Source organism: Aegilops tauschii, chromosome 7 (genome assembly GCF_002575655.3).
Source record: "Aegilops tauschii subsp. strangulata cultivar AL8/78 chromosome 7, Aet v6.0, whole genome shotgun sequence".
NCBI lineage: Eukaryota > Viridiplantae > Streptophyta > Magnoliopsida > Poales > Poaceae > Aegilops > Aegilops tauschii.
Window position 1 is genome coordinate 518,273,391 of NC_053041.3, and position 9,865 is coordinate 518,283,255.

A 9,865-nucleotide genomic window follows, 5' to 3' on the forward strand; every position below is an offset into this window, starting at 1 on the left:
TGTTTTTCCCTTCACTTATACATCTTTAATACCAGATTGGGCGGTTTAACTTCACAGAAAAAATGATGACCCGGTAGATACCATTAGTCCCCTGTTGAACCGCCAATGCATTACACCGTTTCCATTGTCAGACTCCGTTTTACGAATAACCAAATCCGGTTTATCAATATGCTTGTATCCTTATACCGTTGTATAGTTGTCCACTGTAAATCTTAAACCGGCAATAATTATGTTTCAGATTTCCATTGTCATGGCGAAGCATGTCTATGAATGCAATTGGGCTCCCTCTCGAGTAACTGAAGAGCAGTTAAACAATCTTGTTAAAACGGGCGCTTTAGCCAAGAAAGATGTCATCCACTGGAGGGTCCCTGGTCCGGAAAATCCTCCTACACCCAAGAACGGAGAGGTAGTCGTGTTTGCTGACCATCTGAGTCGAGGTTTTAGCCCTCCCGGTTCGAAATTTTTCCGAGATGTACTAGCCAATTTTCAGTTGCGCCCTCAAGACATCGGTCCCAATTCTGTGACCAACATCTGCCACTTCCAAGTCTTCTGTGAGGTTTATCTGCAGGAGGAACCTACAGTCGAACTGTTTAGGGATTCCTTTCGCTTAAACCGTCGCACAGAGTTCTCGGATGGACCCAATACGGAACTGGGCAGAATGGCGGTTCAGAAAAGGAAAGAAGTCACCTTCCCTCATCCCAAACTCCACAGTCACCCCAAAGAGTGGAACCAGACTTGGTTTTATTGCCTGAATACATCTCCACCTGATGAAAACGCCCTGCCGGGTTACCGCCCTGAACGCCTGAGCAACACACATCCTTTTCCTCGGAGGTTGACTGCAAGAGAAAGGGCCAACTATGCTCCTCAATTATCAAAGCTTAGAGCCTTCATGGAAAACGGTTTGACAGGAGTTGATCTTGCTCGCTGTTGGATAAGCTGGAGTATTCTGCCCTTAAGTCGGCGCTCCGGTTTGATGTGTGAGTATACGGGGAGTTTGAAGGATGCTCAGCGGCACATTGACATTCAGCTTACAGATGCAGAAGTCACTGAGGCTGTAAAAAAGATACTGAACGAACCAGAGTCTGTCTGTGCCCAAACCGGACTACTCCCTTTCTGCACCTTCAACAAACCACCAGCTGTAAGAATCATATAATCTTTTTATCTGAAGTTGCTTCTGTCCAAATATTCTGTGAAAGTGTGATTATTTTCTGACAGGGTGATGATCCGCTCTGGAACAAGAAACCATCACAAGACAAACCGGCGAAGCTGCAAGACAAACCAGCCAAGCCAATTCGTCCAAAAACCAAGGTTGTTAAAAAACCTGCCAAGAAAAGGACCACCACATCCTCCGATCTACCAGCTGATGACGATGTGGGTAATCCGGAACCAGAGGTAGAACATGACTCTCTTGGTTCATTTTTCGTACACCTCATTGACAATGATTATTATCAGGACGACGCTGAAGGCAGTCATGCTAATGATGTAGAGGTAATCATTCTTTCCTCCGATTCAGATCCTCTGCTGACATCAAAAATCCGTCGAGCAAACCGGAAAGTAAAATTTTCTCACCCCCTTGCTTACTTGGACCCAAACTTTCTTTTGAAGACACAGCAGCATGAGGCTCGCCGCACAACCCGGCATAGCGGCCAGGTAGTTACCTCCGCCGGTTTACCGAACAGTCCGGTTCGGAAACGCCGATCAGAGGTCTCTTATCCCATTGATACTTCATGCCGCAAAGCAGGTTGTTTCCGCCAGCCTCTTAACCCGTCTGATTCAAATTATCAGGGTACTTCTCACTCATCTTCTGGCGAGTCGTCGGCCACAAAACTTCCACCCCTCAAAACGGTTCTTGGGTGAGCTATACACTTGTTGTTATCCTTGATGTTGCTATTTTGATATACTGTACTGATCCTCATGTTTATTTTTCTCAGCGCCAAGCCCAGACCCAGCAAGAAAGCTCGGTTGAATAAACCGGCTGATGAAGACGTGGCTGTTGAACCAGAGAAAACTCCAGATCCTGAAGAGACCAACATTGATGCCATACTGAATGACCCACCGCCTCAAGATCATGACTTCGTTGCTGAGCAGGCAGAAGTTGACACCACAAGCCATGCTGACCAGCCAACCAGCCCTGTCCGAACTGACAATAAACCGGCAAGTCCAGTTGAAAATATTGACAAACCGCCAACCCCAGTAACGGCTGCTGATGACAAAGATGATGACATTATGATTACTGGCACTGGCCATACCGCTCCGGGCAATCCTGTTGCTTTGTCAAAACATACTGCCAAAGATGAGCTCTCTGCAATTGGCAAAGGCAAATGGAACGCCGATTTGTCAAATTATGCCTATCTGAATGCTCAAGACCTTCACTCTGGCTTCCTGAACCATCTGTACACCAGCCGTGACTATGAAGCCGGTTTGGTAAATATGATGAAGGAGCGATATGAGGTAACTTCATAAGTTTTTCTCTCTTATATTTAATTGCGGCTTATCAACTGCAGTAGCCCCCAAGTGACGGTTTAAGATATCAATTTAAACCGGGACTTAGTAACAATTTCATGTTTGCAACAATGCATCTTAACTTCACTGATGTAGCCCCCAAGGGTCGGTTTAACTTTATAAAGATGAACCGGGACTTTGTAGAAGAATTTCCATATCAGCATTTTATGAGCAAATACACATTAGCCCCCAAGTGCCAAGCTTAATACTTGTATTGTGCTTGGGACTTGTAAAAATTTCTGATAAAGAGCAAATATGCATTAGCCCCCAAGTACTAAGGGCATAACTTGTTATGTGCTTGGTACTTCAAATATGTACTGTCAACACATTATATATCTGTCCCTTTATAGGCTGAACTGAGCAAGAAGGAAAACCAAACCGCTGATCTGCAAGAGAACCTCAAGTCCCAACAAGCTGAAACCTCCAAAGCGAAGGAAGCATTGACCAGCGCTCTAGGCGCTATGGAAAAACTGAAAGAGGGCTTCAACAAAGAGCGGGTGGATTGGGAGACTGAAAATCCGCTTTGATAAAAAAGGGCTGAAAATGCAGAAGCCGCTCTTAAACCGGTGGTTGACGAACTGACCGGCGTAAAGCGGCAGATTCATGCCATGACTACTGCTGTGTTCGGTAAACATTTTTTCCTTAATACTTTCAACATATCTTTCCCATGTGTTGTCGGTTTACTGATGTGTATAATGGTACAGGAACCCGCATTAGCCATCTGGGCTCTGACGTACAGAACAAATTGAAAGCGGCCTATACTCTAATAAAGCAGCTGTATACCGGCGCGCAGCGGATCATCTGCACCGCTTCACACAATAAACCTCCTCCAACATTGATCAAGGACACCTTAGAAAGGCTATCCATGCTGCCTTCCCGGGTTGAAGAACTAAAGAAAGCTGCGACAAGGGCCGGAGCTCTGACCGCTCTAACCCGGGCAAAGGCGTGGGTGCCTGATCTTGATCCGGTGGACGTGGCTAAAGGCTTCCCAAGCTTAAAAGAAGACGGATCAGAATTTGGCCAGAAGGATCTCCGCGCCATAAACCGGGAAGTACGTCCACTGGCTTGTCAATTGGCTGAAGAAGCTGATCTCTCATACTATCAGGCAAATTATGATGACAAGAACAGACGGGTTGCTGCACCAATTCCGGAAGCGCAAAATCTGATCCCTCCAATCCGTAAGCACACTTATGCCCCTGATATTGAACCGTCCACCCTTATAAGCGACGAAGCTGTGTTCCAAGCTTTAACAGGGATCGACTGGGCAACTGTTGACTTCCAGCCGCTGGGTAGACACGAAGAAGTTGAATCGGTGCAAGATGATCCGCAGCCGTCAGGTCAAGCTGATAAGCAATCATAATCCGGGGGCCAGTTTAGTCTTCCACGTGCTGCAATGCTTATTGAGAAACAATTATCCCTTTGGGCACTGAAACGCCTTGTAATAGGCTAGTCAAAACACTTGGTCTGTTATGCCTTCGTGCATATTTATCTGCAACTGATGCGTGCCAATCCTCCATGCTTAAGATATGATGTTCATAATCCATAGCTATTTATTCAAGTTGTTCCTGCAGATAAGAAGCTTAAAGCGCCCTGGCGGTTTACCACCGGGCGGGTCATGATACCCAAATATATATATGACCAAGGTTGTAAAAGATAACCAAATATGGAAATATATGATAACTGTGACCTTTAGGCATAGTGTTGGCTGACCAACTGTGTAATGAGGGTAATAACCATAATCCGGAGTAGAAGTAACTCCTGTTATATGATGCCGATTTATCAAAAAACCGTTCCGGGCTGTGATAAACACCGGTTTACTCCATACTGGTGACTTTGAGTCAGAACCAGACCGGGCTGATAGTCTCCGGATTATAATTTGATCGTGTACTGACAACTTGTAGTTGACAGCCTAACCGGGTTGATAAACACCGGTTTTAAAAACATCACAAATCTTATGAAACAATGAAAACTTAGCAAAAGGCAAATAAAAACCGTTGTAGTCGAGGCTTTTCACGGGCTGCCAGGCCCCAAATTCGAGGCTTTTCATGGGCTGCCAGGCCACTGAGTTAAACCATTTTTGCAAAGCCTTTTACGATGGTCCTCAATCCTTAACCAATCATTGTTTTAACTTGACAAGTTCAGGGTCTCCATTTTAGAGTAACTTGTCAAAGTTCGAAGGGTCATACCAGGTTTACCTGGGCGGAGTGACTTACGTAAGTAGGCAGGTTAACCCGGGGTTTTAGGTGTATACACCAGGCTTCCAAGCCATGGCTTGATAGCCTGTTACAAGTGTACATTATGAGTTCATTTCGACAGCAAAGAATCCCCAAGCAACATTGTGAGCTGTTCTCAGTGGGTGCCTATGTTTGAGCTGTTGTTTTACAACACTCTCTTTGGCCCCGGATTGATGTGGCTTTGAGCCGATCAAGAGGTGTAGCTATGGTTCGGATACGACCAAGCCCCCAAGTGATGCTGTGGCATTGCGCCGATCAAGAGGTGTAGCTATGGTTCGGATACGACCAAGCCCCCAAGTGATGATGTGGCATTGCGCCGATCAAGAGGTGTAGCTATGGTTCGGGTACGACCAAGCCCCCAAGTGATGTTGTGGCATTGCGCCGATCAAGAGGTATAGCTATGCTTCAGATACGACCAAGCCCCCAAGTGATCTAATATAAAGCTTTGAGAAGCTAAATCAAGGGGTAAACCGGACGCCGCTTTGTAAGCTCCATGTAACCACACATGATGTAAGAAAAACAACAGATACCCCGCTTTAGCTGAGGTTCCGGTTTATTATATTGATCATAATATATACAATGTCATAATATGTACATAAGCAGAGCCTGTAGCTCAAGTATAGTAGGGCCGAAGATGAGCCTGTAGCCCCCGAGCCCTCCAATTGCTTGGACCCATCAAAATGAGTAGTCCAATAAGTATGATCCGGCTTCTCCTCTGGCGCTTGTAATTCTGTCCAATCATTGACGAAATCCACAAGTGCCTGAGATTTGATCGCCGTTCGGGGTATGTATTTCAACCCGTGACGCCCGAGCTCTATAGCCCACTTAGCAATCCGGCCAGTTGCTTCCCTTTTCTGGATTATATCTCCCAACGAAGCAGAGCTGACCACCGTGATGGGATGACCTTGGAAATACTGCTTAAGCTTCCGGCTTGCCATAAAAACCCCATACACCAATTTTTGCCAATGCGGGTACCTCTGCTTGGACTCAATAAGTACCTCACTGATATAGTAGACCGGCCGTTGAACCGGATATTCCTTTCCGGCCTCCTTGCGCTCCACCACAATAGCCACACTAACAGCCCGGGCGTTAGCTGCCACATATAGCAGCAATGGCTCTTTGTCAACCGGAGCAGTGAGAACCGGCGGATTAGCCAGCTGCCGCTTTAAGTCCTCAAATGCTTCATTAGCGACGTCACTCCAGATGAAGTCATCCGTTTTCTTCAGCATCTGATACAAAGGGATAGCGTTCTCGCCAAGGCGACTGATAAACCGGCTCAATGCGGCAATCCGGCCTGCCAGGCGTTGAACATCATTGACACACTTCGGTTTGGCCAAGGAGGTGATGGCCTTGATCTTTTCCGGATTAGCTTCAATACCCCGGTTAGACACCAAAAAACCCAAGAGCTTGCCTGCAGGTACACCAAAGACGCACTTGGCCGGATTAAGCATCATTTTGTAAACCCGCAGGTTATCGAAGGTTTCCTTCAAGTCATCAATCAATGTCTCCTTCTTCCTTGATTTCACCACAATATCATCCACATAGGCGTGAACATTGCGGCCAATCTGTTTATGAAGACAATTCTGCACACACCGTTGATAAGTCGCCTGGGCACTCTTGAGCCCAAAGGGCATGGACACATAGCAGAAGGCTCCAAAAGGAGTTATGAAGGTTGTCTTCTCCTGGTCTTTAACTGCCATTTTGATCTGATGATAACCAGAATATGCATCCAAGAAGCTCAAACGCTCGCAACCTACCGTAGCATCAATAATTTGATCAATACGAGGGAGGGCAAAAGGATCTGCTGGACAAGCTTTGTTAATATCTGTGTAGTCCACACGCATACGCCAAGTGCCGTTCTTTTTAAGGACCAGCACCGGATTAGCCAACCACTCAGGATGGAATACTTCAACGATAAATCCAGCTGCCAAGAGCCTGGCTACTTCTTCTCCAATAGCTTTGCGTCTTTCTTCATTGAACCGGCGGAGAAACTGCTTGACCGGTTTATATTTGGGATCAACATTGAGAGTGTGCTCAACGAGTTCTCTCGGTACACCTGGCATGTCAGAAGGCTTCCATGCAAAGATGTCCTGATTCTCACGGATGAACTCAATGAGCGTGCTTTCCTATTTAGGATCCAAGTTAGCGCTGATGCTAAACTGCTTGGACGAATTGCCAGGCACGAAGTCAACAAGCTTAGTCTCATCAGCCGATTTAAACTTCAGGGCCGGATCATGCTCTGTACTTGGTTTCTTCAACGAAGTCATATCCGCCGGATCAACATTGTCCTTATAAAACTTCAACTCCTCCGTTGCGCAAACCGACTCAGCATAAGCCGCATCACCTTCTTCACATTCCAGAGCAATCTTGCGGCTCCCATGCATAGTTATAGTTCCCTTGTGACCCGGCATCTTGAGCTGCAGATAGACATAACAAGGTCGTGCCATAAACTTAGCATAAGCTGGCCGTCCAAATAGGGCATGATACGGGCTTCTGATCTTCACCACTTCAAAGGTCAAGGTTTCTGATCTCGAGTCATGCTCATCTCCAAAAGCCTCCTCCAGAGCTATCTTACCAACAGGATATGCCGACTTACCAGCCACCACACCATGGAACACCGTATTGGACGGTTTAAGATTTTTATCTGTTAACCCCATGCGACGGAAAGTTTCATAATAAAGGATATTGATACTACTCCCTCCATCCATGAGTACCTTAGTGAACTTATAACCTCCCACCTGAGGTGCCACCACCAGAGCCAGATGACCCGGATTGTCAACCCGGGGTGGATGATCTTCTCTACTCCACACAATCGGCTGCTCGGACCAGCGCAAATAATGGGGCGCCGCCGGTTCAACGGCATTCACCGCCCTTTTATGAAGCTTCTGATCACGCTTGTCCAAGCTAGTGGTGAAGACATGATACTGTCCACTATTCAACTGCTTCGGGTTGCTCTGGTAACCCGACTGTTGCTGCTGCTGTTGATTGCCCTGATGATTATAGCCACCTTGGTTACCCTGATTACTTTGATTGTTATGTCCACCCTGATTACCGTGGAAGCCTGAACCGGAATTTCCTCCACCATAACCCGGCCCATGAGACCCGGGGCCCGAACCGCCTCCTGGTCCATGATCATACCGGAAAGAATTAGAATATTTGAACTCTTGCATGATGTAACAATCTTTCCAGAGGTGCGTGGACGGGTTCTCCTTCGTCCCATGCTTTGGACAGGGCTGGTTCAACAGATAAGACAAACGGTCCGGATTAGGGCTTGGCCCTCCACCGCGCTGGGGCGGTTTACCCTTACGCCGCTGGCCCTTGTCATGCATATTAGTATTCGCCACAAAGTCTAAACCGTGGTCCGCCTTACGCTTGCCGCTGTTTCCATGACCCGCCGGGTTGTGGTGCTGCCCCTTGGCGTTGCCGCTCTTTTTTCCCTTCCCTGTCTTATCATCGTTAGACTCGGGATCCTTGGTACTATCAGAGTCGGCATACTTCACCAGTGCAGCCATGAGGGTTCCCATGTCATTACAATGACGTTTGAGTCGTCCCAACTTCAACTTCAGGGGTTCAAACCGGCAATTGCCTTCCAATGTTTGAACTCTTGCATTGTCAACTTCAACTTCAGGGGTTCAAAACTGCGGTGTCAGCGTTGATGCGGTCCGATGAATGCAAAATCTCCGAAACCCGGCGCACCCAATGAGTTGTTGACTCTCCTTCCTCCTGGACACAGGCAGCTAAATCCATAATTGACATGGGCTGCTTGCATGTATCCTTGAAATTCTGAATAAATCGGGCTCTCAACTCGGCCCATGACCTAATAGAATTAGCCGGTAAGCTCTTTAGCCAAGTGCGGGCCGTCCCTTCTAGCATCATGGTGAAGTATTTCGCACATGCCGCATCATCCACATCCAGCATCTCCATGGCCATCTCATAGCTTTCGACCCATGTTTCAGGGGATAAATCGGCGGTGTAATTCGGCACCTTGCGCGGGCCCTTGAAATCCTTCGGCAGGCGCACATTGCGCAACGCCGGGACGAGACACGGCACTCCCAAAGAACTAGAGGTAACTCCTGGTTCCACCGATGTGGTTGGACGAACCGGAGTAAGCTGACGGGCTTCATGCTGCACCGCTAACTCGGCCTCTCTGCGTGCCCGAGCCCGGTCCACCACCTCCTGAGCATCACCAGCACCACCAGCTGGGTTATTGCCACGGGGCGGATCACGGTTCCACGCATTGCTTGACACTGCCAGTTCATCCATACGCCTGCTGTAACTCCGGCTTGGACGGGGAGTGGAATGAATCCGATCGCGACTATATGAATAAGTCTCCTGTTGAACCAAGGCTGTCTGAAGAAGCTCCTTAACCCGACGCGTCTCGACCGCCGTCGAAGAATCGCCTTCGATCGGGATGGCCGCCAGCCGTGAAGCGGCAGCGACAATGTTGTCCATCGGGTTAGAGCAATGACCCGGTGGCGTGGGGACATGCAGTGTTACAATGTTGTTCTGACAAGGCGGATCCATCAAACGTGGCTGAACCGGCGCCTCTGCTCCAGGTGCCTCCGCCATGTTTACAACTGGCGGATTACTGGTCCCTGCTCCTGGGGTGTTAAAGAGATTTCTAGCGTCGTAAACCGGTGGCAGGCGAGATCTGTACCTCCTCTTCAGGACTTCGTCCGACGCACTCTGATCCAGCATAATCCGGTAAGCTTGTGCATCCAAAGCGGCCCGCTTCACGGCCATCCTGGTATCCTCAGCTGCTAAGTCGGCTTTGGCCCGGGTGATCTGATCTTTCACTTTCGCGATTTCCGCATTGTGTGCATCCTGATCCGCCGGGTTAACCTCCGCCATCAGCGTTGCCAACGCGTCAAACAAATCTGATAGAACCTGAGCTGGCGGTCGCACAGGGCCTCCTGCCCCGGCCGCGGTTGCCGTTATCGATCCGGAAATCATCGCCGCTGCGGTCGAAGAGTGGAGCGCCGGTTGCATACCGGCCATGAAGATCGCAACCCGGTTTGGCAGATCAAAGGGGTCCGGAATACTGTCGCCATCGGAACAGCCCCCAATCCGGTCATCTTGTAACTGATATAACGACTCGGTCTCTCCGGTCGATGACTCGTCGCCGGAAT